At 46.0% G+C, this 24,506-nt stretch overlaps 1 protein-coding gene across 6 annotated transcripts in view; it reads left to right on the forward strand.

Annotated features, from left to right (window-relative positions):
• The first annotated feature begins 8,314 nt into the window (after positions 1 to 8,314).
• Positions 8,315 to 24,506, forward strand: part of GTF2I (general transcription factor IIi) — a 141,842-nt gene continuing 125,650 nt past the window's right edge. For all 6 annotated transcript variants that reach the window (XM_053554708.1, XM_053554711.1, XM_053554709.1 and 3 more), the window contains exon 1: positions 8,315 to 8,702. The gene's annotated coding sequence lies outside the window, so the exon portion shown is untranslated. The remainder of the gene's footprint in view (positions 8,703 to 24,506) is intronic.

The following is a 24,506-nucleotide window of genomic DNA, read 5'->3' on the forward strand; positions in this document are numbered from 1 at the left end:
CAACATAAAATAGCCGGGCATTGTGGCCAGCGCCTGTAGTCCCAGCTACTTGGGAGGCTGAGGCAAGAGAAACACCTAAGCCTAGACGCTGGAGGTTGCTGTGAGCTGTGTGATGCCATAGCACTCTACTGAGGGCGATAAAGTGAGACTCTGTCTCAAAAAAAAAAAAAAAAAAATCCATCCACCTTTAATATTCATTGCAAATGCTACTTCCTACTTCCTCCATGAAAATGTCCTTTTTTTTAAATCATAAAGTGTATTACTTTAGCAAAAATTTATTTTATTTTTTAAATAATCTTTATCCTTATGTGCTGAAGTTTAACGACATCGTGTCTTAGTGCAGTTTTTTTTTTTTTTTATTGTTGGGGCTTCATTCAGGGAAAAAGTCCCTGTTTTATATCTAGGTTTCTCGGACCATCTTTCACACATTTACCTGAATGTACATTGTTTTGCATTAATTTACCATATCTGCCTAGATACAATGGCTGTGATACAAACAGACTGCAGTAGCTAAGAATCCAGGCTTTGGATACAGGAAAGCTGACAGCAGAATCTGGTTTTGCCATCTTTGTATCCGAGGCTAAATAACTTAACCTTTCTGAGCCTTTTTAGTGTAGAGGGAAGTCCTGAGCCCTACACCACAGGGGTTCTTGTCAGCAAGTGATGAGATAATCCACTAAATGTTGAGCACAGTGTGTGGCACTAAAGGAATGCTCAATAAACATTAGCTATTATTACACATTTAAGGAGGGCGCAGGTGGTCTCTCAGGCTTTCTAGAATTTAGGAGCGGCTTGGATTTTTTTCCTGTTGTACACTGGTGCCCCTCACCTTGTTTCATTATCTTGGAACCAACCTGGGTTCATCTGGGATTAGAAAGCAATTTGCTGGTATCAATGAAGTCAGCCTAGGGCCCTAGCTACAACCTAGGGCCCCCTAGTCAGCCCCCTCCTTAGGTTTAGAGGGGAAAAGAATGAATGATTAACACCTTCCCACTGCTGGGAAAACAATTAAAAGTACTTGTCACACTGATAAGGCTAATTTCACATTTGAACAGCATTGTTATTGGCTTCTTATCCCCTCACCCCAATTCATTGTTCAAAAATTGTCTTTATCTCAAGTGTACCTGCCCTAAGTCTAATAAACAAAGTCTTGAATGGGGGTTAAACAGGTTGCCATGATTCACCAGAAAAAGAGGGAAGGTTTGGTAAATGCAAAGATAAAGAATTAAGAAGCAGGATGTTAAGTCAACCTGGGAAACAAAAAGAGAAAAGGAAGGATTTTGGGTGTTTGTTTTTAGCATCCAACTTAGATTTTCCTTCCCTTGAGTTTATGGATACTATGTTGCCAGACTATAGGCCCTATATGGGTTATATATAATTGTTATTACAATTATAACAATATGCTGTAACAAAAGTTATATGAATGTGGTCTTTCTCTCTCTCTCTAAATATCTTATTATACTGTACTAAGCTATTTTTGGAACATGGTTGACCGTGGGTAACAGAAACTGCTGAAAGTGAAACTACAAATAAGTCGGGGGGGGGGGGGGGCTACAGTAGATGCCTCCAACCAGTTGTTAGTCACTTAGGAGTCGCCTAGATTATCAAATCAACTGTCACATTATTGCAGTGCTTGTGTTCAAGGCACCTTTATTTTACTTCACAATGGCCCCAAAGCACAAGAGTAGCGATGCTGGCAGTAGTATGCCAAAGAAAAGCTGTACAGAGCTTCCTCTAAGTGAAAAGGTGAGGTTGCTAAGATCTACAGTAACAATGAATCTTCCATCCGTGAGATTGTGAAGAAGGAAAGAGAAATTCGTGCTAGTTTTGCTGTCTCACCTCCAACTGCTTAAGTGACGGCCACTGTGCGTGATAAGTGCTTAGTTAAGATGGAACAGGCGTTAAAATCTGTGGGTGGAAGACATGAACAGATGTCTTTCGATTGACAGCAACGTGTTGCGCCAGAAAGCACTGAGCCTATATGAAGACTTCAGCAAGGGATCCCCTAAAACGAGTGACACCAAGCCATTTACAGCAAGTGAGGGATGGTTACACAGATTCAGGAATAGATTCTCACATCATCACAAGAAAAAGGGTGAGTACAGCATAGCAAGATATTTTGAGAGAGAGAGATGTCACATTTACATAACTTTTATATAGTATAGTGTTATAATTGTTCTATTTTATTATTTATTGTCATTAATCTCTTACTGTGCCTTATTTATAAATTAAACTTTATCATAAGCCTGTATAGGAAATAACATAGTATATCTAGGGTCTGGTACTATCCTAGGTTTCAGGGATCCACTAAGTCTTGGAGTACATCCTGTACAGATAAGGGGGGTACTTTAATTATAAAGGAAATATGGGGGTGGCACCTGTGGCTCAAAGGAGTAGGGCGCTGGCCCCATATGCCGGCGGTGGTGGGTTCAAACCCAGCCCCGGCCAAAAACTGCAAAAAAAAAAAAAAAAAAAAAAAAGAAAAGAAACATTGACATTTTGTTTATATTTTTAAAGAAATCTGGAATGTGGGCGGTGCCTGTGGCTCAGTCGGTAGGGCGCCGGCCCCATATACTGAGGGTGGCGGGTTCAAGCCCAGCCCCGCTGAACTGCAACCAAAAAATAGCCGGGCATTGTGGTGGGCGCCTGTAGTCCCAGCTGCTCGGGAGGCTGAGGCAAGAGATCGCTTGAGCCCAGGAGTTGGGAGGTTGCTGTGAGCTGTGTGAGGCCACGGCACTCTGCCGAGGGCCATAAAGTGAGACTCTGTCTCTACAAAAAAAAAAAAAAAAAAAAATCTGGAATGTTAAATAATACCATCTAATAGTTATAACACTTAACAGTTTATAAAGCATTTTCCTCTACATATCATCTAATTTCCCCAAATCCCTGAGGAAGGCAGAGGTAATATTATAGAGATTTTACTTAAAAAATTAAGTTTTAGGCTCAGCGCCTGTAGCTCAGCGGCTAGGGCGCCAGCCACATACACTGGAGGTGGTGGGTTAGAAACCAGCCCGGGTCTGCCAAAAACAACGACAACTACAACCAAAAAATAGCTGGGCATTGTGGCATGTGCCTGTGGTCCCAGCTACCTGGGAGGCTGAGGCAAGAGAATCGCTTAAGCCCAGGAGTTTGAGGTTGCTGTGAGCTGTGATGCCAAGGCATTCTTTTTTTTTTTTGTAGAGACATACAGTCTCACTGTACCGCCCTCGGGTAGAGTGCCGTGGTGTCACACGGCTCACAGCAACCTCTAACTCTTGGGCTTACGTGATTCTCTTGCCTCAGCCTCCCAAGCAGCTGGGACTACAGGTGCCCGCCACAACACCGGCTATTTTTTTGTTGCAGTTCAGCCGGGGCTGGGTTTGAACCCGCCACCCTCGGCATATGGGGCCGGCGCCCTACTCACTGAGCCACAGGCGCCGCCCATAACAGAGATTTTCTTTTTTTTTTTGGCCAGGGGATGCCAAGGCATTCTACTGAGGGTGACATAGTAAGACTCTGTCTCAAAAAAAATTAAGTTTTATAACAATTACAATGATATTAACATAATACTAAATCTTATTAAGCTAACAAATAAAACCATTTATTTTGGCGGGTGTTCATGAACAGGAGTTTTACTGTATAGGGCGAATGCTTGCACAAAAGGCATGAGCTGGAAGGTCCAGCTAGAGCACATATACATTATTATTATAATATTATTATTTTTGAGACAGAGTCTCACTACATTGCCCTTGGTAGAGTGCCGTAGTGTCACAGCTCACAGCAACCTCAAACTCTTGGGCTCAAGTGATTCTCTTGCCTCAGCCTCCCAAGTAGCTGGGACTATAGGTGCCCACCACAACGCCTGGCTATTTTTTTGTCGAAGTTGTATTGTTGTTTGGCAGGTCCGGGCTGGGTTCAAACCCACCAGCTCTGGTGTATGTGGCTGGCATCCTGGCTGCTGAACTACAGCTACAGGAGCCTACATTATTATTATAAATAAATTATAACTTGGATTTCATTTTTCCACCTTTCGAAGAGTTCTGAGAACTATACATACTGTCAAAGGTCATTCATTCAGGCTTCTAAGTATTCAAATTATTCAAACAAAACTGTTCAAACACAGTGTTTTATAATCGACTTTAAAAAGTGTTACTGTAAGAATAAAGGAGGTGTCTGCTAGAGTGCACATATCCATCTGATAGCTAAGATGTCCCATGATCTTATTTAAGTGGTAGGGACTAGGTTGTGCAAATCCTAACTGGGAACACCAGAGGGAATCAAACTATTATCTTACAAAGGATATTTGTTTTATAGCCCAGTTCTCTTTATAGATAATATATACTGTACTGTGTATATCGCAAAGAAAAACCAAGAAATTTGACCCAGAAGATAATGGGCCTGCATCAAGAAGAGTTAAAGGAGAAAGACCTCTCTTCTGTGTTGTGAAAAATAGATGTATCAAGAACATCTGAATTTTTGCCAGATTATGGTTTTGGAAATTCTTTTTTTTTTTTTGAGACAGAGCCTCAAGCTGTCGCCCTAGGTAGAGTGCTGTGGCATCACAGCTCACAGCAACCTCCAACTCCTGGGCTCAAGCGATTCTCCTGCCTCAGCCCCCCAAGTAGCTGGGACTACAGGTGCCCGCCACAACCCCTGGCTATTTTTTGGTTGCAGCCGTCATTGTTGTTTGGCGGGCCTGGGATGGATTCGAACCCACCAGCTCAGGTGTATGTGGCTGGCACCTTAGCTGCTTGAGCCACGGGTGCCGAGCTGGTTTTGGAAATTCTAAAATGCATGACAGTCACAAAAAAGTTATTCAGTTGGGATTGAAAAGAACATCTTTAAAAAGAGCACTATAGGCTTGGTGCCTGTAGCTCAAAGCGCCGGCCACATAAACCAGAGCTGGCAGGTTCAAATCCAGTGCGGGCCTGCCAAAAAGCAATGACAACTACAACCAAAAAATGGCTGGGTGTTGTAGCAGACGACTGTAGTCCCAGCTACTTGGGAGGCTGAGGCAAGAGAATCACTTAAGCCCAGGAGTTGGAGGTTCTGTGACCTGTGATGCCATAGCATTCTACCCAGGGCAACAGCTTGAGGTTGAGGCTCTGTCTAAAAAAAAAAAAAAAGAGTACTATAGGATCCCAATAACAATGATCTTGACAAAGTAGTGTGAAGATGGTTCTGTTAGCATGGGTATTCAGTGTTTTCTATCCAGGGTCCTATGATCGCATTATTTAAAAAGCATTCAGCAAGGCTCGAAGCTGAGAGTGTATATGAACATGCATTTTTTTTTTTTTTGCAATTTTTGGCCGGGGCTGGGTTTAGACCTGCCACTTCCAGCACATGGGGCCAGCACCCTACTCCTTTGAGCCACAGGCACTGCCCTGTATGAACATGCTTTTGAGTCAGTGGAAGAGCTCACATTTGGTCCAGATTCATCACTAAGCTTGGCCAAGACCCATTGACTTGGCTTTGTATCCCACACTACAGAAGAATGGAGAAGTCACATAATATGGCTGCTTATCTGCAGAACTATAAACACTAAGCTTAACATTAAAAAGGAAAGAGTGGCTTGGCGCCTGTAGCTCAAGCGGCTAAGACGCCAGCCACATACACCAGAGTTGGCAGGTTTGAGTACAGCCTGGGCCTGCCAAACAACAATGACAACTACAACAACAACAACAACAAAAATAGCCGGGTGTTGTAGCAGGCACCTGTAGTCCCAGCTACATGGGAGGCTGAGGCAAGAGAATTGCTTAAGCCCAGGAGTTGGAGGTTGCTGTGAGCTGTGACAGCTTGAGGTTCTGTCTCAAATAAAAGAGAAATAATTGAAGTAGCATGGATGATTCTGCCAACTGTTAGACCTGAGGCACTTATATCTTGAGTATAAGCTGAAAGCTGCAAATCTGCTCTTCCTACAGCCTCAGCTGGGTGTGCATCTCTTGGTACATGCATCCTCTGTGATTCAAGTTTAATGGAAGATTCCATACTACATCATCTCTGTACACAAATCAACTATTTCATCTTTTGCTCAATCCTCCAAACAGCAATCTGATCCTATGTTGGAAAAAAACCCTGGCTATGCAGAGAAATAGTATCCAGAGTGGCTTATGACTATGGCTACAATTAATGTAGTATCTCTACCACTAAGGTGAGGGAGAAATTGATCAAGGAATAGCAAGCGCCCCAATAACTGCCAAAATGGTAAACCAGAACTTAGTGAAGACTAAAAACACACCTTGTTTATGACCGTAAGACAGAAATTTGAGGGTTACAAACCTCAATGGCAGTAGTCTGAGAAAAAGGCTTTGTCTCCACACACTGTTCATTGTCTCAAAAGAGACAGCTTTCTGACAAGAGGCAATTCATGACCAACTAATGTTGATCTAACATTTTTTTTTTTTTTTGTAGAGACAGAGTCTCACTCTATGGCCCTCAGTAGAGTGCCGTGGCCTCACACAGCTCACAGCAACCTCCAACTCCTGGGCTTAAGTGATTCTCTTGCCTCAGCCTCCCGAATAGCTGGGACTATAGGCGCCCACCACAACGCCCGGCTATGATCTAACATTTTTAAGAACTACTTCAATCTCAAGCAAATTGTAGTTGTTAATGAGAAGGCAGCTAGATTTCACTCTAAACTGTTAAAAAAAATGATGGAATTAAAGGACTGTCTCCCAAACATCAAGATGACAAGGGTAATCATGACTAAGTGAACTTTTGCTTTACTGACTCACTTGGTAACATCCTCCCAAATGGCTACTCCATGAGTTCAAGATACCCCGGTTAATTTTCCTTTTACTGTCATCAACCTCACAGACCCCCAACCTGGAGAAATCACCCTCCCCACAAAACACAGTCACTGATGTGCACTGATTATTGGTATCTGGTAGGCTGGCTTCTCAAGAGTTAAATTTGTTCCTGAACATATGTCAGTGGCATGTGGTATTGGGAATACAGAATTTAATTAAATATTCCAAAATGTCAATGAAATACGAGTGCAAAAATAGTTCTTAGGAAACCTTAATGAATGGCTTTGGAGAGTCGACCAAGGAGAGTCACAGTCAAATTAGCAAAGACAAAGTGACCGTAGACTTTGAGGGGGAAATCGCAACAATGTAGAAGGCTTCTGTAAGCAGACTGCTTCACAGGTATCTTTAAATTCTTCATGTATTTTAAAGAAATCCAACATGAAAATTCTTGATGAGGCTTACGGGTGCGGTCTACACAAGAAAGAAGACCGGGGAACACCAATCTGTGAACCCAGATTCAAAGGAAAGGTTTTGGACCTACATCAGAACAGTGGCTGCACCTAAAGTTTTGTTGCGAGTGACAAAGGCTCAGAGGCTGTAAAAAACATAAGTAGTCGCCACCTACCGAGAAGCAGCGGGTAGGGGAGGATGGCCGGCATGGCCCCAATCGACGGTGGTGGAATCACAAAACCACTCAATTTTGTGCTTTACAGCTAAAACCTTCGCACTCAGGGTTTTTAAGTTTTTAAGTTTGACTTAGGTGAACAGTAATGTCTCACCATTTTCAAAATTCACAAACTAAAGTTCAGAAGCAAAAAAATAATCGCGGGAGGGGTTTGAGTTAAATCGCTTAGCGGTTGACAGAACAGAACTGCAGCTGCAAGTCAGGTTTTCCGCTCCCCCTCCATAGCTTTCCCCCTTCGACTTTTGGGGGGAAAAAAAGGATGAGTAAGAGACAGGGGGTGGGCAAAGCCTGGAGGGATGTGGAGGTATAAAAACAGTCTTCTCCCCTAGCCTGTCTCAACCTGGGGCAACTGTCTTTTTTGGCCGCTTTTGAGGTAAGCTTTGAAAACACTTAACAGGAGTTCTTTGTGTCCTGGAGGGTGGGTGCAGGGCGGAGGGACTCCCTTGCGGAGCACCAAGGGCGACAGGCCGGCCCAGGGCTCCCCGGCTTGTCCTGGCCTCGCAATTTGCGGGGAAACTCGGGTGCAAGAAAATGTCGGAGGTTTGGAGGCGGCATGATCATCAGGAGCACTGCAGGGAAAAGGCTAGGGCCACCACAGGGCTAGATTTCCGTCCCTTCACCCCAAGTCCCCTCCCCCACACGGGCAGCCGCGCAGGCCCCAGGTGCAGCCATATTCTTGCTCCCACCACCCGCTCCTCCATTGACAGTCCTTGCCGGAGAGGGCCGGGCGCCGCGCTCGCCTCGTCCTGGGGCTCGGGACTCGCCGGCGCGAGGCTGCCAGGGAATTGTAGTTCACCACGCCCGCCGACGCGTTGGTGCGGACGAATCACAAACTACAACTCCCGCTGGGCGGTGCTGCAGCTGCGCATGCGGAGCACGCCTTAGAAGAACAAAAAAAAAAAAAAAAAAAAAAAAAGAAGAAAAAAAAAGGAGGAGGAGGGAGAGAGAGAGACGCTTGGAGAGCAGAGAAAAGGGGCCACCGGTCGCCCCCCCGCTTCCCCGCAAGCGCTCTCTAGCCGTGGCCGCCCGCCTGCCGCGGTAACCTCGGCCTCTCCCTCTGTCCCCCGTGATCGGATCAAGGAGCTGAGCGAGGCCCTGCCGGGGCGGCCATGCGGCGGTGACAGGAGCGCGGCCAAGACGCACGGGCCCCTCGCCCTCTCACCTCCTGCCGGCTCACCAGCTCGTCTCAGCCAAGGCTCCTTCGCGGCGGCCGCAGCGCGCGCGCGGCCCATACTCGCTTCCCTTCGGCACCCCCAGCCCCGGCGCTGCCTGGAGGCGGTTGCACTCGGGTGAGTCCTTCTCGCCTCATCCCCCGTCCCCCGCCCCCGCCTCAGTGGCCATTGCGAGCAGGGCCTTTATTCGAGACTTTGCCCCGTCGGGGACTACACAGACGGGAGCCTGGGAACCGTGGTCGGCAGAGTACGGCCAGAACCTCGGGGACCCTGGGACCCCCACCTCGCCCCACCCAGGCCCCCGCCGGCCCTCGGCAGCGGGCGAGACGAGGCGTGGGGGTGGGGCGGGACGGACGCGGTCGCGGGGGACGACAGTTAAACGCGCGCGCCTGGATGCGCGTGGGGGATGGGCGCGCGCGCCGTCCGGCGTGGGGGGGCCTCCTCGCGCGTGCGGTTCGCGCGCGAGCGAGCCTGCGGGCTGCGCATGCCCCACCTCGCTGATTGGCTAGCGCGGAGGTGCGGGGGCGCGCGCGGTGCCAGGCCCGCGCCGTGGGGTCGCGCTCGCCTGGTGTATCTGGGGCTCCTGCGCCGGGGCAGCAGACGCGCGGGATTGGCCGACCGGCGCGGGGGCGGTACCGCGGGCTGCCTGGCAACTGCGGCGGGGGGGTGGGAGCCGGCGGGGGCTCCCGGTCCACCCAGCTCCCAGGTGGAGCCCTCAGTGGGCTTTGTCCCGGGCCGGCCCGGCGTGCCTACCCCACGGGGCCCGTTCTTTTGGGGAAATAAGCACAATGACCGGAAGGAAAAACTCCAGCCTTAAGGCCATGAAAATTAGTCGTCTGGGTTCGGCCAGCACCCACACAGCGGGGATACAGAGGAAGAAGGAAAATTTTCAGAACCCTGTACTCTTTCCCTTCCCTCGCCCCTTCGCTCTTATCAAAGTTTTGCCTTTTAATGAAGCTCATCTCGTCCTCCTTACAAGTTCTGTTTTTCGCTTATGTGCGGCTGGGAATGTTTTAGAAGTGGGGTTCTGTGGAAGCAGCGTCCCGGTGCTGACTTCTCACCTTTCAACTTTGCTGCAGACAATGGCTTGATCTGCCTGCTGCGCAGTGGAGAGGTCTCGGGGCGTTCTGAGAACAAAAGAGGAAGTTAGTTTGCACTGAGAACGTGCAGGTAGGGTGCCCTGCGGAGGCTGGGTCTGTTCCCGAGCCGGAGGCCTGTGATTTGGGGTGGGTGACTATTTTCTATTATAGAATTTTTCGGGGGCTACAGCTTTGCGCTTTAGTTTCTCCTGCTTCTTGAGATCTTGACTTCTTAGATCCTTGAGGCCGGAATGACTTTTTCTTCTCTTTAGACAGTGGAAAGTCTTTTATTTATATATATATATTTTTATTTTTTTTCCCTTTTTTTTTTGTAGCGACAGAGTCTCACTTTATGGCCCTCTGTAGAGTGCCGTGGCCTCACACAGCTCACAGCAACCTCCAACTCCTGGGCCTAAGCGATTCTCCTGCCTCAGCCTCCCGAGCAGCTGGGACCACAGGCGCGCGCCACAACGCCCGGCTATTTTGGAAAGTCTTTTCTTAATCTTGCAATCACTTCTTTAAGTCGTTCTGTTATATTGTCCGCTCAGAATTTGTCGTTTCTTCTTAGAGGCCCACTTGGCTTGTTTCCCTCTACTTGGAGGGTGCTTTTATTTCCTCCAAGAGTGTGTTTGGTTGTGCCTATGTACAGTTATCTGGCCTTGTCACTAGGTGTTAAACTTGGAGGGGTGAGGAGGAAGGCTTTTCCGCCTTTTGTCTTTTTCCCTCCATTCTCTCTGCCAGATTGGCATTGCCAAAGTGTCTTGCACACATTAGTACCAACAGCTAACATTTGAGCGTATTTTCTGTGTCAGGGATGGCTCTTAAGTGCTTTGTCGTATTCAGTATTTTTCTTAATCATCTAACAACATTGTAATTCTATATATGTGAGGAACAAGTCCAGAGAAGTTGAGGAATTTATTTTTGCTCACCCAGCAAATAAATCTGGGCATTATGACAACCCCTAAGCCGGCATTCTCAGACGCCAGCTTTGGCATCCCCTGGAGGACTGGCTTGTTACAACACTGCTCACTGGGCCTGACTCCTGAGATTCTAGTTCTCCAGGTCTGGGGTGGAGCCCGAGAATTTGCATTTCTCACCGGTGATGGTGATGGCTGCTGCTCCCTGGACAGCACTTTGAGAACCATTCACAATGGCGCAAAATTAAGTGAGAGAAATTTATTCCTTTTCATTACCTTATAAGTGGATCTTTTACATTTTTTTTTTTTTTTTTTGTGGTTTTTGGCCGGGGCTAGGTTTGAGCCTGCCACCTCCGGCATATGGGACTGGCGCCCTACTCCTTGAGCCACAGGTGCCGCCCTTATAAGTGGATCTTAAAGAATCAAAACTAGGCAGGGCACATTGGCGCACACCTGTAATCCCAGAACTCTGGGAGGCTGAGGCGGGTGGATTGCGTGAGCTCACAGGTTCCATACTGGGTCTGAGCAAGATGGAGACCCCCATCTCTAAAAATAGCTGGGTGTTGCGCCGGGCGCCTTGTAGTCCCAGCTACTCCGGAGGCTGAAACTAGAGAATTGCTTGAGCCCAAGAGTTTGAGATTGGGGCGGCGCCTGTGGCTCAGTGAGTAGGCTGCCGGCCCCGTATACCGAGGGTGGTGGGTTCAAACCCCGCCCCGCCAAACTGCAACAAATAAATAGCTTGGCATTGTGGCGGGCGCTTGTGGTTCCAGCTACTTGGGAGGCTGAGGCAAGAGAATCGCCTAAGCCCAAGAGCTGGAGGTTGCTGTGAGCTGTGACGTCATAGCACTCTACCGAGGGCAACAAAATGAGACTCTGTCTCTTAAAAAAAAAAAAGTTTGAGATTGCTGTGAGCTATGACTCCATAGTACTCTACCTAGGGCACAAAGTAAGACTGCCTCAAAAAAAAAAAAAACTTAAAAAAAGGAAGAATCAAAACTAATAAATGCATTAATGTGCACAGTTACGATTTAATTAAAAAAACCAACTAATTTGGTGGCGTCTGTGGTTCAAGGAGTAGGGCACTGGCCTCATATACTGGAGGTGGTGGGTTCAAACCTGGCCTCGGCCAAAAACCGCAAAACAAAACAAAAAAAAAAAAAACCCAACTTACTTGGATTGCTTACTATAGATTGCTTGGAAAACTGGATGAGAGTTAAGAATTTCTTTGTTAGCCATGATTACAAAAGTTTAATAATCTCGGGCAGCGCCTGTGGCTCAGTGAGCAGGGCGCCGGCCCCATAAACCGAGGGTGGCGGGTTCAAACCTGGCCCCGACCAAACTGCAACAAAAAAATAGCCGGGCGTTGTGGCGGGCACCTGTAGTCCCAGCTACTCAAGCCCAGGAGTTGGAGGTTGCTGTGAGCTGTGTGACGCCTCGGCACTCTACCGAGGGTGATAAAGTAAAACTCTGTTTCTACAAAAAAAAAAAAAAAGTTTAATAAACTCCAGTTTAAAAAGGGGCCATCAATTTAAGTGCAGAACAAAATTGGAAATCTAAGTAATCTAGGCTCACCCCCTTTCTACCCTTTTATTCTTTATTGAAAACATGCATTTTTTTTTTAACTATGTGAATTTTTGCAAACCTCTTCATAATTGTTGTGGCATAATTAGACTTGTCTTACCACTGGCTTTAATCTACGTAGATGCTGATCATATCATTTTTATGTAAACCCAAGGGAAAGCATTTTTTGAAGAGTTTGAGAAATAATACTTTGAGAACAATATTTCACTTTTAGAAATTTGTTTGAAGCAGTTAACCTGAGGATACTTGTTAAGAATCATTAATAACAGCTCAATAAGATCACTGATAGCATTTTTTTTCAAAGGTAGAGTTAAGCTATTCACTGTTAATAACTGAAAGAAAAGTGGGAAATGCAGTTAAATCAGTTGCTCATTATAATTATGGAATTATAGAGTTGAAATTATTTGTTGTCAATGGACTTAAAATGGAACCATAGCAATATAAAAAATAATACTTGGTTAATCAAAGTGTACCAGAGGCTACCTGCCTAGGGCAATAAAATTATTATTTTAGAGGATGTATGTATACTGTTAAAATTATGGGTAAATCATTAGAAATGATGAAGGTGTTATCTTTCTTTCTTTCTTTTTTTTTGAGACAGAGCCTCAAGCTATCGCCCTGGGCAGAGTGCCATGGCATCCCTGCTTACAGCAACCTCCAACTCCTGGGCTCAAGCGATTCTCCTGCCTCCGCCCCCCCAAGTAGCTGGGACCACAGGTGCCCACCACAACGCCTGGCTATTTTTTGGTTGCAGGTGTCGTTGTTGTTTGGTGGGCCTGGGCTGGATTCGAACCTCCCAGCTCAGGTGTATGTGGCTGGCACCTTAGCTGCTTGAGCCACAGGCACCGAGCCTGTTATCTTTTTTTATGGAGACAAAGTCCTAACTCTGTTGCCCAGGCTAGAGTACCATGGCATCAGCTCAGCTTACAGTTACCTCAAACTCCTGGGTTCAAGTGGTCCTCTTGCCGCAGCCTCCTGAGTAGCTGGGACTATGTAGGCACTGGACCCAACACCCAGGTAGTTTTTTTTTTTTTTATTTTTTTATTATTTTATTTTTTTTTTTGGATTTTGGTCGTGGCTAGGTTTGAACCTGCCACCTCTGGCATATGGGACCGGTGTCCTACTCCTTGAGCCACAGGCGCCGCCCAGTAGTTTTTTTTTTTTTTTTATGAAGATGTTATCTTGATGGTCTTCATTCTCCATTCTTTCCTTTTTTGCCTTTACCTCTTTCTCTTTCCTCCTTTGCTTGAACTCTCACCATTGCAGTTTTCCTATTTTTCTTTTTTTCCCTTTTTTCTGGTACTACACACTTACTTTTTTACTACTTTGGCCTAATGAGAAAGTAAAAGAAAGTTTGATATCTCTAGGGATTGTCAGATTTTGGAGGATTAGCTCATTGATCTTGGTTGTAATTTGATTAACACCTACCTAAGATTTTTTTTTTTTTTTTTTGCAGTTTTTGGCCAGGGCTGCGTTTGAACCTGCCACCTCTGGCATGTGCAGCCTGCACCCTACTCCTTTGAGCCACAGGTGTGGCCCATCTATCTAAGATTTTTAAAGATTTAAATTTTTGAAAAACATATTGTGAGAGGGAAAACAAATAATATAATTGAGTGGATATTGACACAGCTTCTAAAATCAGGCTGCCTGGATTCAAATGGTGCTTGCTGTTTCCAGGTTGTGTTCCCTTGGGCACACATCTTTTTACCTGTTTCTCCATTTCAAAATATAAGTATGGTGATTATAGAACCTGTTTTTCTTTTTTTTTTTTTTGTAGAGACAGAGTCTCACTTTATGGCCCTCAGTAGAGTGCCGTGGCCTCACACAGCTCACAGCAACCTCCAACTCCTGGGCTTAAGCGATTCTCCTGCCTCAGCCTCCCGAGTAGCTGGGACCACAGGCGCCCGCCACAACGCCCGGCTATTTTTTTGGTTGCAGTTTGGCCGGGGCCGGGTTTGAACCCGCCACCCTCGGTATACGGGGCCGGCGCCTTACTGACTGAGCCACAGGCGCCGCCCTCTTTTTTTTTTTTGTTTTGTTTTGTTTTGGCCAGGGCTGGGTTTGAACCCGCCACCTCCAGCATATGGGACCAGCGCCCTACTCCTTGAGCCACAGGTGCCACCCTAGAACCTGTTTTTCTTTAAAGAGTTATTGTAAAGATTTGAATGCTTTAAAGTGCTTAGGATATTTGGCATATAGTGAACGCTTAGTAAACATTAACCATAAAAATAGTTGTAAGTACTGGGTGGTGGCTGTGGCTCAAGGAGTAGGGTGCTGGCCCCATATACTGGGGGTGGTCGGTTCAAGCCCAGCCCCAGCCAAACACTGCAAAAAAAAAAAAAAAAGTATTTTTGGGAAATTAAATATTCCAAGGAAGTAAAATTTTTTATTAGTAATGCTTTCTGCAGTGTTAAACTCCACACAACTTTGGAGATTGTAATCTCTGAGGGCAAGGACTTGTTCATCATGGGATTTTCCCCTGTCGACTGTTGCATTGTTCTTGTAGTATAGCAAATACTTTTTTTTTTTTTTTGAGTACTGTATGTGATTATATTATGGTACAATTGGAGAAACAGTAGTGAAGAGTTCGGTTAGAGGGTATGTGGTTAAAGGAGCTCTGGTTCGTAGACAGGCTATGATTTGTGTAAAAGACTAATCTTGTCTCCTATACAAATAGCGAATTGATAATCGAAAAATAGCTTTCTGAAACTGGTTGCCCAATAACATGTAAGTTCACTCCACCAGAAATTTTTTTTTTTTTTTTAAGACAAGTCTTTGTCACCCTTGATAGAGCGCTGTGGTGTCATAGCTCACAGCAACCTCAGACTCCTGGGCTCAAGCCATTCTATTCCCCCAGCTTCCTGAGTAGCTGGACTATAGGTGCCCACCACAACATCTGGCTAGTTGTTTTTTTTTAGAGATGCCGTCTTTTTTTTTTTTTGTAGAGACAGAGTCTCACTTTATGGCCCTCAGTAGAGTGCCGTGGCCTCACACAGCTCACAGCAACCTCTAACTCCTAGGCTTAAGCGATTCTCTTGCCTCAGCCTCCCGAATAGCTGGGACTACAGGCGCCTGCCACAAGGCCTGGCTATTTTTTTTTAATTTATTAATTTTTTTTTGGCCAGGGCTGGGTTTGAACTCGCCACCTCTGGCATATGGGACCAGCGCCCTACTCCTTGAGCCACAGGTGCCGCCCAAGGCCCGGCTATTTTTTGGTTGCACTTTGGCCAGGGCCGGGTTTGAACCTGTCACCCTCGGTATATGGGGCCGGCGCCTTACCAACTGAGCCACAGGCGCCGCCCTAGAGATGCGGGCTTGTTCTGGCCCAGGCTGGCCTGGAACCCCTGAGCTCAGACAATCCACCTGCCCTGCCTCCCAGAGTACTAGGATGGCTCACTTCACCTATTTTATTCTATATCTTAAGCTATCATAAATGTTAGAGGTAGTGGTTGAGCCAGATGTGGTTGAGCCAGAAAAGAGAGCGAAAGTTAGGGAAAATTGCAGTTTCTTAGCTACCTTATTTCTGGCCAGGCTTCACTTAAATGATAGAAGTTAAACTCACTTAAATGTTTTTACTAGAAATTGATAGCTTGATTGATGACATCTGAGAAAACTTTCCTTCATATATTATGATAAAGAATCTATCTCTAGGGGTGGCACCTGTGGCTCAAGGAGTAGAGTGGTGGCTTCATATACCAGGGATGGCGGGTTCAAGCCCAGCCCCTGCCAAAACTGCAAAAGAAAAACAAAGAAAGAATTTAGCTCTACATACACAGTTCTTAATACTGACTATAACAAAAATAGAATAGTTTTATTTAGGGCGGCGCCTGTGGCTCAGTCGGTAAGGCGCCGGCCCCATATACCGAGGGTGGCGGGTTCAAACCCGGCCCCAGCCAAACTGCAACCAAAAAATAGCTGGGCGTTGTGGCGGGCGCCTGTAGTCCCAGCTGCTCGGGAGGCTGAGGCAAGAGAATCGCTTAAGCCCAGGAGTTGGAGGTTGCTGTGAGCTGCGTGAGGCCACGGCACTCTACCGAGGGCCATAAAGTGAGACTCTGTCTCTACAAAAAAAAAAAAAAAGAATAGTTTTATTTAGATTGAATTTTGAGATCAAAATTAGTTTCAAAAAATAAATTAAGGGCGGTGCCTATAGCTAAGCGGCTTAGGGTGCCAGCCACATACACCTGGGCTGGCTGGTTTGAACCCGGTCCAGGCCTGCCAAACAATGACAACTACAATGACAAAAAAGTAGCCGGGTGTTGTGGGGGGTGCCTATAGTCCCAGCTACTTGGGAGACTGAAGCAAGAGACTCGCCTAAGCTCAAGAGTTTGAGGTTGCTGTGAGCTGTGACACCACAGCATTCTACCAAGGGCGACATATTGAGCTCTGTCTTAAAAAAAAAAAAAAAGAGAGATATAGGAACTGAACTAAAATTAGTAACTGGCTTTAGACTTTAACACACAGTAAATTACATTGTCTCATCTGTGAAAAGATAATTTGACAAAGGAGAATGATGGCCGAAAGAAGTATTATGTCCTCATGAGGAAAGGGCAGAGTAAGAGACCGTACAATATTTATTAGTTTTGGGGTGGCGCCTGTGGCTCAGTCGGTGGGGCGCCGGCCCCATATACTGAGGGTGGCGGGTTCAAACCCTGCCCCAGCCAAACTGCAACCAAAAAATAGCTGGACGTTCTGGCGGGCACCTGTAGTCCCAGCTACTCGGGAGGCTGAGGCGAGAGAATCGCCTAAGCCCAGGAGTTGGAGGTTGTTGTGAGCTGTGACGCCTTGGGGCTCATAAAAAAAAAAAAGATTTTATTGTCTCTACAAAAAAAAAAAAAAAGATTTATTAGCTTTATTCCTTCCTCTTTTTTTGCCATCCTAAGCATTTTGTTGTTGTTGTTGAGACAGTCTCTGTTGCTCAGGCTAGAATGCTGTTGAGTTAGGCTAGCTTACAGCAGTCTCAAACTCCTGCCTCAGCCTCCCAAGTAGCTGGGACTGACTACAGGCACCTGGCACAATGCCTGGATAATTTTTTCTGTTTTAGTGGGGAGGGGGTCTCACTCTTGCTCAGGCTGGTCTGGAACTCCTGAGCTCAAGGGATCTGCCCACCTGAGCCTCTCAGAGTGGTAGGATTAGCCTCTCAGAGTGGTAGGATTACAGGTGTGAGCCACTGACCAGCCCGCCTAAACATTTTTTAAATAGTTTCACTCTGGCGCCCTGGGTAGAGTGCCGTGTCATCATAGCTCACAGCAACCTCAAACTCTTGGACTCAAGTAATCCTCTTGCCTTAGCCTCCCCAGTAACTGGGACTATAGGCAGGTGCCATAATACTGGGCTAGTTTCTCTATTTTTTTTTTTTTTGAGACAGGAGTCTCATTATGTTGTCCTTGGTAGAGTGCTATGGCATCGCAGCTCACAGCAACCTCAAACTCTTGGGCTTAAGCGATTCTCTTGCCTCAGGCGCCCGCCACAATGCCCAGCTATTTTTTTTTTTTTTGTTGTTGTTGCTGTTGTCATTATTTGTTGTCATATTTTGTTGTTGTTGCTGTTTTAGCTGGCCTGGGCCAGGTTTAAATCCACCAGCCTTGGTGTTTATGGTCAGTGCCCTACCCACTGAACTACGGGCACCACCCTCTATTTTTATTTTTATTTGTTTTTTTGAGACAGAATCTCACTTTGTTGCTCCAGGCTAGAGTGCTGTGGCCTGATAGTTCACAGCAACCTCAAACTGCTAGGTTAGAGGAATCCTTTTACATCTACCTCTCAAGTACCTGGAACTGTAAGTGCCTGCCACAATGCTTGACTAATTTTTTTATTTTTAGTAGAGATGGGTCTCACTCTTGTTCAAGCTGGTCTTGAATTCCTGAGCTCAAGTAGTCCACCTGCCCGGGCCTCCCAGGGTGCTAGGATTACAGTTGTGATCCACTGTGGTTGGCCTCTGAGCATTGTTTTTTTTTTGGGGGGGGGGGGGTGGTTTGTTGACTTTTTTTTTTTTTATTAAATCATAGCTATGTACATTAATGCGATCATGGGGCACCATACACTGTTTTTTTTGGTTTTTTTACTTTTTTTTTTTTTTGTAGAGACATAGTCTCACTTTATGGCCCTTGGTAGAGTGCCGTGGCATCACACAGCTCACAGCAACCTCCAACTCCTGGGCTTCAGCGATTCTCTTGCCTCAGCCTCCCGAGTAGCTGAGACTACAGGCGCCTGCCACAACGCCCAGCTATTTTTTGGTTGCAGTTCAGCCAGGGCCGGGTTTGAGCCCGCCACCCTTGGTATATGGGGCCCGCACCTTACCGACTGAGCCACAGGTGCCGCCCCATACACTGGTTTTATAAACAGTTGGACGCATTTTCATCACACTGGTTAACATAGACTTCCTGGCATTTTCTTAGTTATTGTGTTAAGACATTTATATTCTACATTTACTAAGTTTCACATGTACCCTCTGAGCATTTTTTTTTTTGAGACAGAGTCTCACTTTATGGCCCTCAGTAGAGTGCTATGGCATCACACAGCTCACAGCAACCTCCAACTCCTGGGCTTAAGCTATTCTCTTGCCTCAGCCTCCTGAGTAGCTGGGACTACAGGCACCCGCCACAATGCCTGGCTATCTTTTTTTGGTTGCAGTTCAGCCGGGGCCGGGTTTGAACCCGCCACCCTTGGTATGTGGGGCCGGCGCCCAACCAACTGAGCCACAGGCGCCACCCCCCTCTGAGCATTTTTAAGTGTATATTTTAGTATCATTAATTACGTTCTTCAATGTACGATGTCACCAATTCTGTTTCTGAAACTTTTTCATAACCCCAAACAAATCTCTCTGTATTCCTTAAACAATAACTTCTCATTTATTTCTCCTAGAAACCTAATCTACTTTCTAGCTCTGTAAATCTGCCTATTCTGGGTCATTCATATAAGTGGAATTATTCAGTACTTGTCTTTTTGTGTCTGGCTTATATTTTTTTTATTTTTTCTTTTTGTAGAGACAGAGTCTCACTGTACCACCCTCGGTAGAGTGCTGTGGCCTCACACAGCTCACAGCAACCTCCAACTCTTGGGCTTAAGCGATTCTCTTGCCTCAGCCTCCCGAGCAGCTGGGACTACAGGCGCCCGCCACAACGCCCGGCTATTTTTTGGTTGTAGTTTGGCCGGGGCCGGGTTTGAACCCGCCACCCTCGGTATATGGGGCCGGCGCCTTACCGACTGAGCCACAGGCACCGCCCTGTGTCTGGCTTATTTTTTTAGCATAACATTTTCAAAGTTCATCCACATTTTATAGCATGTGTTAGAACTTCATTTCTTTTTAAAGCTGGATGCTATTCTATTGTATGTATATACCATATTTTGTTATCTGTTTTCAAATCTTGTTTATCTCTGGGAATAGGACTTGCTGGGTCATTGTGTTTTCTTTTTAATACTTTCCCTGGGACAGAAGAATTTGGATGGATCTGAACAAATCTCTCTCTAGCATAGGAAAAAATTGAGTTTGCTACTTTGTGAAGAATAAATTTGTCTCTGCCATTTCCATCATGAATTCATTTCTTTTTTCTTTTTTTTTTTTTTTTTCTTGAGACAGAATCTTACTATGTCACCCTCGGTAGAGTACTGTGGCATCACAGCTCACAGCAACCTCAAACTCTTGGGCTTAAGCGATTCTCTTGCCTCAGCCTCCCAAGTAGCTGGAACCACAAGTGCCTGCCACAATGCCTGGCTATTTTGTTGTTGTTGTTGCAGTTGTCGTTGTTGCTTAGCTGGCCCAGGCCCGGTTTGAACTGGCCACCTTTGGTGCATGTGGCTGGCACTGTAACACACACTGTGCTACGGGGGCCGAGCCATGAATTCATTTCTTTAAATCTTTATTTCAAGTGGTTCCTTACAATAATTTTTTTTTGTTGTTGCAGTTTGGCCAGGGCCAGGTTCGAACCCACCACCCTTGGTATGGGGCTGGCGCCCTACTCACTGAGCCACAGGCACCACCCAGTTTTTTACAGTAATTTTAAAAATTGCTATAAAATACGTGTAACAGAAAATGCCATTTTCACCATTTTAAGTGTACTGTTACTGGTGTGAAATACATTCACATTGTTGGGCTGCTGTCCGTATCCATTTCCAAAACTTTTTCATTATACCAAATAGATACTACCCCTTCTTTGGCCAACACTCAACATTATGTTTTCTGTCTCTGAATGACTGCTCTAGGTACCTCGCTAGGTACCTCGAATCATATAATATTTGTGCTTTCGTGACTGGCTTATTTCAATTAGCATCTTCAAGATTCATCTCTGTGTTAGAATTTCCTTTTTTAAAAAATCTTTATAGTGATTTTTTTTTTTTGAGACAGTCTCATTATATCTCTCTTGGTAGAGTGCTGTGGCATTACAGCTCACAGCAAACTCAAATTCTTGGGCTTAAGCGATTCTCTTGCCTCAGCCTCCCAAGCAGCTGGGACTATAGGTGCCCCGCTACTTTTTGGTTGTAGTTATTATTGTTGTTTGGCAGGCTTAGGCTGGATTTGAACCCGCCAGCTCTGGTGTATGTGGCTGGCGCCTTAGCTGCTTGAGCCAAAGGCGCCAAGCCAGGAATTTTTTTGTTTTCTTTTTAAAGAGGTGAAGGTAAAGTTTATGTGCTTAACTTCAGCTATAGTTGTTGAAAGTGCTAGAAAACTTAATGTTTTCCTGGAGTTTAAATATTGTGGATGGTTGGGTGTGGCGGCTGGCTCCTGTTACTCTAGCACTTCGGGAGGCTGGTGAGTGGTGGGGGGACGCCAGGAGTTGAAGACCAGCCTTGCAACACAGCAAGACTCCCTCTCTACAAAAAATTGTTTTAGAAAATTAGCTTAGCCGGGTGTTGTGGCGGGCGCCTATAGTCCCAGCTACTCGGGAGGCTGAGGCAAGAGAATCGCTTAAGCCCAGGAGTTGGAGGTTGCTGTGAGCTGTGTGAGGCCACGGCATTCTACCGAGGGCCATAAAGTGAGACTCTGTCTCTACAAAAAAAAAAAAAAAAAAAAGAAGGAAAATTAGCTGACCATGGTGTTATGTACCCGTTGTCTTAGCTATTCAGGAGGCTAAGGTAGGAGGATTACTTGAGCACAGGAATTGGAGGTTACAGTGATTGATCATGGGTTTTGGCCACTCTAGTGCAGCCTGGATAAAATATATGTCTGTGTGTGTGTAGTGGATAAGGGAATTTGAAAAGTTTAAAATCAGATTAAATTTTGCAATGTATGGCATGGCTTGAAAGATTGAGAACATCCAGTCAATTGCATAGATCTATTATATTCTTTTTTTTTTTGGCCAGGGCTGGGTTTGAACCTGCCACCTCTGGCATATGGGACTGGCGCCCTACTCCTTGAGCCACAGGCACCGCCCTATATTCTTTTTTTTTTTTTTTTGAGACAGAGTCTCACTTTGCCACTCTTGGTAGATTGTCATGGCTTCATAGCTCATGAGCAATCTCAAACTCATGGGCTCAAGTGATTGCTCTTCCCTCAGCCTCCTGAATAGCTGGGACTACAGGCGCCCACCACAACTCCTGGCTATTTTTTGGTTGTAGTTGTCATTGTTGTTTGGCAGGCTCGGGCTGGATTCGAACCTCCCAACTCTGATATATGTGGCTGGCGCCCTAGCCCCTGAGCTACGGGTGCTGAGCCTGTTTTATTTATTTTTATTTTTTTAAGAATTTATTTTATTTTTATTTATTTATTTTTGTTGTTGCAGTTTGGCCGGGGCTGCGTTCGAACCCGCCACCCTCGGTATATGGGGCCGGAGTCCTATTCATGAGCCACAGGCGCTGCCCTGTTTTATTTATTTATTTATTTATTTATTTTTTTTTGTGGTTTGTTTTTTTTTTGGCTGGGGCTGGGTTTGAACCCGCCACCTCCGGCATATGGGACCGGCACCCTACTCCTTGAGCCACAGGCGCCGCCCTGTTTTATTTATTTTTGAGATGGGATCTCATTCTATTAAACAGCCTGGGCTGACATGTAGTGGCATCATTGTAGCTCACTGCAACCTCAAATTCCTGGGCTCGAGAAAGCCTCCTGCCTCAGGCTTCCAAGTAGCTGTGACTGCAGGCACTTGCCACCATGTCTGGCTAATTCTTTTTACTTCTTTTTTTTTTTTTTTTTTTTTGTAGAGACAGAGTCTCACTGTACCGCCCTCGGGTAGAGTGCCGTGGGGTCACACGGCTCACGGCAACCTCTTAACCCTTGGGCTTACGCGATTCTCTTGCCTCAGCCTCCCGAGCAGCTGGGACTACAGGCGCCCGCCACAACGCCCGGCTATTTTTTGGTTGCAGTTTGGCCGGGGCTGGGTTTGAACCCGCCACCCTCGGCACATGGGGCTTGCGCCCTACTCACTGAGCCACAGGCGCTGCCCTCTTTTTACTTCTTGTAGAGACAGGGTCTCACTGTATTGATCAGGCTAATCTTGAACTACAGGCCTCAAGCCATCCTCCAGCCTCAGCCTCCCAAAGTGGTAAAAATTATGAGTATGAGCTGCCACACTTGGCCCCTTTTCATTTATTGTATATACTTTTTTTTTTGGCTTAAATAGTAACATTTTAGATGTTGAATTTTAATTTTTTCTTAGAACTGATTATTTTGTAGAAATTATAATTAAGATTTCAACTTTTTTTTTTTTTTTTGAGACAGAGTCTCACTCAGTCGTCCTGGGGTTGTGTGCAGTGGTGTTGTAGCTTACAGCAACCTCAAATTCTTGGGCTTAAGCAATTCTCTTGCCTCAGAATCCTAAGTACATGGGACTATAGGTCCCCGGCCACAACACCTGCCTATTTTTAGAGATGAAGTCTCCTTCTGGCTCAGCTGGTCTTGAACCTGGGAACTCAAGCAATCTACCCGCCTTGGCCTCACAGAGTGCTGGGAAAGCGGGCGTGAGCCACTGTGCCCGGTCAGAGAATTTAACTTTTTTAAAGATCCTATTTTATTTTTTTCATAGTATTAAGTGATGCATAAAGGTATTTTATGCTTCTCTTGAAGTTGTTTCTCTTAGCGTATACATTTAAGAATCTGATGATATCTTTAGTCATTTAAGTTTATTGAAACTTGACTTTAGTTGTTTCTTACAAAATGAATTGGTAGATTTGAGTTTTGTTTTTGTTTTTGTTTTTTTTTTTTTTTTTGAGACAGAGCCTCAAGCTGTCACCCTGGGTAGAGTGCTGTGACATCACAGCTCACAGCAACCTCCAACTCTTTGGCCCAAGCAATTCTTATGCCCCAGCCTCCCAAGTAGCTGGGACTACAGGCGCCCGCCACAATGCCTGGCTATTTTTTGTTTGTAGTTGTCATTGCTGTTTGGCAAGCCCACGCTGGATTCTAACCCGCCAGCTCTGGTGTATGTGACTGGCGCCCTAGCCACTTGAGCTACAGGCACCAAGCCGGTAAATTTGAATTTTACAGTTTATGTCTTTTTTTTTTTTTTAGAGACAGAGTCTCACTTTATGGCCCTCGGTAGAGTGCCGTGGCCTCACACAGCTCACAGCAATCTCTAACTCCTGGGCTTAAGCGATTCTCTTGCCTCAGCCTCCTGAGTAGCTAGGACTACAGGCGCCCGCCACAAAGCCTGGCTATTTTTTGTTGCAGTTTGGCCGGGGCCAGGTTTGAACCCGCACCCTCGGTATATGGGGATGGTGCCTTACCAACTGAGCCACAGGTGCCGCCCCTACAGTTTATGTCTTAATACCAGCGGTTCTCAACCTGTCGTGACACTCAGGAACTGTATTTTTTTTTTTTTGAGACAGAGCCTCAAGCTGTCGCCCTGGGTAGAGTGCTGTGGCATCACAGATCACAGCAACCTCCAACTCCTGGGTTTAAGCTATTCTGTTGCTTCACCCTCCCAAGTAGCTGGGACTATAGGCACCTGCCACAGTGCCCGGCTATTTTTTGATTGTAGTTGTCGTTGTTTGGCAGGCTGGGGCTGGATTTGAACCCGCCAGCTCTGGTGTATGTGGCTGGTGCCTTAGCTGCTTTGAGCTACAGGCGCTGAGCCACAGGGTTAAAGGGTTGTGGCATTAGGAAGATTGAGAGCCACTGTCTTACACAAAAAATAACCTGAGAATAGATGTGAAAGAATGAAAACAAGAGGGGCGGCGCCTGTGGCTCAGTTGGTAAGGTGCCAGCCCCATATACCGAGGGTGGCGGGTTCAAACCCGGCCCTGGCTGAACTGCAACCAAAAAATAGCTGGGCGTTGTGGCGGGCACCTGTAGTTCCAGCTACTCGGGAGGCTGAGGCAAGAGAATCGCTTAAGCCCAGGAGTTGGAGGTTGCTGTGAGCTGTGTGATGCCATGGCACTCTACCGAGGGCCATAAAGTGAGACTCTGTCTCTAC

This window comes from Nycticebus coucang, chromosome 12 (assembly GCF_027406575.1).
Source record: "Nycticebus coucang isolate mNycCou1 chromosome 12, mNycCou1.pri, whole genome shotgun sequence".
NCBI lineage: Eukaryota > Metazoa > Chordata > Mammalia > Primates > Lorisidae > Nycticebus > Nycticebus coucang.